This window comes from Chrysochloris asiatica, unplaced genomic scaffold (genome assembly GCF_000296735.1).
Source record: "Chrysochloris asiatica unplaced genomic scaffold, ChrAsi1.0 scaffold00020, whole genome shotgun sequence".
NCBI classification, from domain to species: domain Eukaryota; kingdom Metazoa; phylum Chordata; class Mammalia; order Afrosoricida; family Chrysochloridae; genus Chrysochloris; species Chrysochloris asiatica.
Genome location: NW_006408538.1, coordinates 7,022,744 through 7,028,460, shown reverse-complemented (window position 1 = coordinate 7,028,460; position 5,717 = coordinate 7,022,744). Strand labels below are relative to the sequence as shown.

The 5,717-nt window shown below is 39.5% G+C and overlaps 1 pseudogene; it reads left to right on the top strand.

The window, feature by feature from the left end:
• Positions 1-2,671: 2,671 nt before the first annotated feature.
• On the top strand, positions 2,672-3,164 carry LOC102830664 (annotated as a pseudogene).
• The last annotated feature ends 2,553 nt before the right edge of the window (positions 3,165-5,717 follow it).

Genomic DNA, 5,717 nt, shown 5'->3' with positions numbered 1-5,717 from the left:
CAGCAATGAAGATATGGACCAAGTTCGACCATGCTCCATACATTCCTGTTGACCTGGAGATGAAAGAGAGAAAAGGAAGAACTGGGTGGTTCAATGTGTGGTGAGACTTTGAAACTCCTGATCCCACAGACAAGGACATAGCCACAGAGGGCTAGAGTTAAGAGTGAACTGCCCAGCTGATAGGAAGTGAGGAGAGACACACAAGAAAACCTAAACTTGTAGATAGCCCTCATTTGTCCTAGCTTTGATGACTCGATGATTCGCTCTTGACCAGAGAAAGATTTAAAAAAAAAATTTTTTTTTGATAAAGGAAACAATTGTAAATTGCTACAATTTGATGAACTTGACCTATACTTATGGATGTAGTAGCTCAAAATACCAACTGAGATGGAAGGAGTCTCCACATCAAGGATCAATCCTATCCAACAGGGTTGATATGGACGGACAACTTAGACATTGACTACCTAAAATGGGAGGGGCTATAAAGGCATGAAGTGACTGGCTTATAAGTTTTCAAAAAGGAGTTTAGTTTCAGAGTGTGTGGGGGAAGGTAGACTCCCCCTTGACCAGTATTCATCTTGTCTAGATGGGTCTGGTGAAAAGAAATGGTGATTCAATAGTGAGTAATTGTTATCATAACTAACTGCAACTGTCACAACTATACAGGTAGAAGTTTTTTAACAAAAAGAGAGGAGTAGTTAATCTTACAGTTCAGGAACTGAGGATCTTAGGACCATCAGGGTAGAAGAGCATGAGCAGAATGCGGGACGCTATCCAGAGAAGCAGTGATACCAGAGATGGAGACAGAGATGAAGGCATGGAGAAACAGAGCAGCTGAGGACTCCAGACTCATGGAAAGGGAAAGGCTGTGTGCTGGTGGCCAGGTGCTGGTGGTCAGGAGGCAGGCTCACAGAATGTGCCCTTTGGTTGTTTAAATTATTATATATTCCTAAGTGTTTTTGTGTACCTCCCCTAGCTAAAACAAAATAAAAACAGAGGGAATAGACACAAATACTGTTGAATGATGATGCAGGGAGGAGACTGAAATCATTGTAATGAAATGATGAATGTAAAACTGATGTTACCCCATGTAAATTGCCACTCAGTTCACAATAAAACCTTAAAAAAAATACAAGGCATGTATTTTTGTGTATTATATTCTTCATTTATTTCCTTTGACATCATTTTTCCTGTAAATAGTCTTTCCACTTCCCGAAGGTCATCTAATACCGACTATAAGTATGCTTGTGGCCTTTTCATCTTTCTGTTTCCATTCAGAATGGAAATGAATCATCCTTTCATTCACTGTAACACAGTGAACAGAAATCTGCATAAAATAGTAGCTAACTGTATGAACAGTTTATAGAGAAAATTACACAAATAAGAAAATTTTGAAATCGGATATTTTTGGTAGTCTCCAAAATTGGTTACTAAGTATTTGCTTCTTTTATGAGCATCCTGATTCTCCATAAATGGATGGAATCTATTTCCTCTCCTCTCAAAAATGAGCTATGATATGCTTTGACCAATAGAATGGAATCAAAGTGACAGGAGGCCTCTTCCGGATGTAGGCCTTCAGAGTTATGCACGTTGCGAAGTGCTTTCTTGGAACCCTGCCTTGTTGCCTTTAAATCCAGGATGAGTCCATCCACAAGCACCACAGAAAAAAAGACTGAAGAAATGCTTCAGACAATTCAACCATTAAAAATCCTCTGGAGCACGGTTCAACTCTGACACATATTGGGCTGCCATACTTTAGAGTCAACTAGGTGGCAACTTATTTGGCTCTCTTGTTACAAAGTGAGATCACCTAGAAAGGCATTAGTAGATTAATTATCATAGGGAGTGAAAAGGTCACTGAAGGAAAGCTAAGGAATGCCAATCAAAAGATAGTACCAAGACTACCTGACTGGAAATCTTAAATCTTCTCACCTCTAGCTTTGCCCATCTCCCAGGTAAGAGCAGCTACACAAGCAACCCCAGTTATACCCCATACAACAGGAGAAGCACAAAACTAACCTACAGAATTGGGAGAAACAATGTCTCATTAATTAAGCTAGGTTTGGGGAAGTTATATTTTGCAGCAATAAAGAACCAAAACAGTATTTGTTATCACTGCTAATGGAAAATCAATCAGCATTTCCCTTAACAGGGAGTCAGCTGCTTGATATCTCTTTCCTGAGCTCCAACTCCCCTCTCCACCAAATTAGAACTCACTGTTGTTTGTTGGTTGGTAGTTTTTTTTTTTTATTATGACAGAGTACACATAACATAAAACCTAGCATTTGACTGATTTTAAGATTCAAAATTCAGTTCCATTTAGAACATTCACTATATTTTGCAGCCAACACTGCTCTCTACTTGCATGACATTTTCATCAACTGAAAGGAAAGGCTGGTGCACAGCTGGACCGGCTACTGAGATAAATACTTTACTGGAACAGTGTCTGCATATCATGGGGAGATAGATGCTGCTCCCTATGTAGAAACCCTGATAGAAGGAAGTTCACATGACAGAACTAGGGTGGTATCCAGTCTCCTGTTTAGATTCTTCCCTGTGCCACTTGTCAGCTTCCTTCCGACCACTTTTGATTGGCTTTGGTCCTCACAGTTTCAAAAAGAAACAGGATCTTGATAAGCTCTATGAGCTGAAGTCCAAAGCTCAAGAGATTATGAACCAGTTTGGCCCCTCAGCCCTCATCAACCTCTCCAAGTTCTCATTCATAAAACTGGAACCAGCCAGCAGCCCTCCACAAGGCTCCATGGTCCAAAGCATGACAATAATAAAGATACTAGGCACTCCTGGCACAGGAGGGTAACTAGGCCCTGAAAACAACCAGGTATTGACAAAGAAGAATCTGCAACCATTAGTAAGAGAAGTGGATCCTAATGAGCAGTTGGATGAAGATGTGAAGGAGCTGCTGCTGCAGACTGCTGACAACTTTATCAAGAGTGTGGTGACAGCAACCTGCCAGCTTGCCAGGCATCCCAAGTGTAGCACCCTGGACGTGAAAGATATCCAGCTGATCTAGAGCGCCAATGGAACATGTGCACCCCAGGATTTGACTCTGAAGAACTCTGACCACAGAAGCTCACAAGTAGACAATGGCATTGATCCAGAAAACCACCAAGAAAAAACACATGGAAAGGTCAGAGAATGGATAACAATGTGTATGGAGACACTTGAGCTGAGTCCTCAGCCATCTCATCCATGGAATTTTAATGTTTTACAGAGAAGTATATATATTTTTAAATAAACAGTGCAACGGTATCTATAACAAATGAGGTGGCTGGCTGTGTGCCACGGAGTCGGTTCCGACTCATAGCGACCCTGTACAGGGTTTCCAAGGCTGTAAATCTTTACAGGAGCAGAATGCCTCATCTTTCTCCTGCGCAACAGCTGGTAGTTTCAAACTGCTGACCTTGTGGTTTGCAGACCGGTTCGTAAACACTACGCTACCAGATCTGCCAAAAGAATAAAGCCTACTACCCGAATTTCCAATCCCTTTTCCCTGTGTCTCTAAGAGGAGCACTGTATCCTCCAGAGTAGATTGCATTTGTGGTTTATTATATACATGATTGAATATCGGACAAAATATTATGGTCTTCTTTAGTGAAACATGATTAGTAAGATGTGTGGAGGTTTTTGTTTCCTTCTCCCCTTGCCTTTCCCTATACTTGTAAAATCAGTGTTTATCTGAATATGACTTTCATTTGCTTTTAGAGAATAAAAAAAAGAAATTATTGATCTAAAGATAAAATAAAAAAGGGAAAGGCAGTCAGCCCCATCCCCATTCTCATCTTTGCCCCCAGCCCTTAGCAATCACCAACATGCTTTTATTTCTTCTGTGAATTTGCCTATTCTGGATATTTTATAAAACTGAAATCATACAATACAGGGCCATCTGAGTTTAGCTTCTTTCACTTAGCATGCTTTAAAGGTCCATCTATCTAACTCACTGTTGCACACAAAGAGAGAAACCTTCAACGCGTCAGCATTCTGCAGACGATCCATGTGATGAACATTTTTAAAGTGTCTCTCTCAACAGTCCCATTTCAGATTCAGATCAAAGTTTTACTTTTACCTAACTAAATGATCTGCTGGAATTGTTTGATTGCTCAACCAGAAGAGCAGCCTTCTTGCAAAAGGTGAATTCTGTAGCCATTCCTTTGCAAAAAAACACTCATCAGTTTCATGTTTAGCAGATTGTCTCCAAGGTTTATACAAACTAACAAATATCTCTGTCTTATTTCATTTCTCAACATAAGTTATTTTTGTTGCTGCTGTGTGCCATCGAGTAAGTTCCACTCACAGTTATCCAGTGTACAGTTTCTGAAAGCTGTTGGTGGGTTTGAAATGCTGACCTTGTGGTTAGTGGTCCAGTGCTTACCTTAACAAATGTACTGTACAGTAAACCAGAATATATCTGCATCTGCAATAATGTTTATTCATATCTCTAAGGAAAACCTTCTAGAAGGAGGATTTACTTTACCTCCAGCATAGAAAATCACTTTGGACTAAATGATAAATGCAGTTGATTAGTAAGATGGTATATAAATACTTCTTTACAACATTGTTCTCAGCACACAAAAAAGAAATGTTAAATTGTTGTTCAATCACTTTAGTAATTTAATTTCGTTTGTATCATTGATTATGATAAAAAATGCAACATTAATTCCAATTATTGCCTAATCAGTTTTCTGTCTAAAATTTACATATGTTGTATTATTTTCAGCATTCTGAAGGTTAAACTTTTTATTGTTCAATTTCCATGAGGTATGAAGGAAGCTTCTATAAAATAACCTGTTCCATGAGAAAAGAGAGTCAGTGTGTGCATGTTTCATGCAAAATAAACTTAGCCTTTGTAAAAGAGAGGTAATTTAGTCTGTCCCCTGATCCAGCCCACATGGACTCATGTCTGAATCTTTGGCCAAGAAAGCTGCAATTAGAAGAGTTTGTGCAAACTAAATAAACTGGGAATATGAAAAACCAATGTTACAATAATAAGGGCCAATGGTTTCATCAATGGAACCTAAAATCTTTCAGTACTGAAAAGTGGTGTTACTTTCAAGAGTACCAGAAATATCACTCTTGGATTATACACAAGGGGGCTTCAAAAATACTGTGAACAGTAGGACTGAAAAATTATGGATGTTTTCAGAAACTTTTTGAAGCACGCTCATACGTCAACATGAACACTAGGGATCAACAACTATAGGGCGGACATCAGTGCCTTCTGCAGCCTCTTAATATTTACAGTCACCATGGGAGAAAGATGAGGCTTTCTGCTCCCATAAAGATTTACAACCTTGGAAACCCTGTTCAGGGTCACTAATGGGCCAGAACTGACTCTATGGCACTTAACAACAACATAGGCAACTAGGCAGGTGGACAGAAAGGAAAACTTGCAGATTTTGTTATTGATTCCCAGAGCAACAACCTCTATGTTATGTGGGAGATGTGACTTCAGATGTCCAGAAGAGTTGTTTGTGGACAATTCTGTGAACAGCCAAGCTAGAAATGGTGAAGGACTATCACTGTGACATCCTTTGTGTCCTGAGTTCATAGTGGCCCAATGATATAGATGGGAATGTCCTGCTCTATTGTCTACCCCTTCTCCAATGCTGCATTATAGTTTAAATGCTATATGCCTTATACAGCTGTTACTTTCAGGCATGTGATAGAATGGTAGAAGCCCTTTAAACTGCATGTCAATG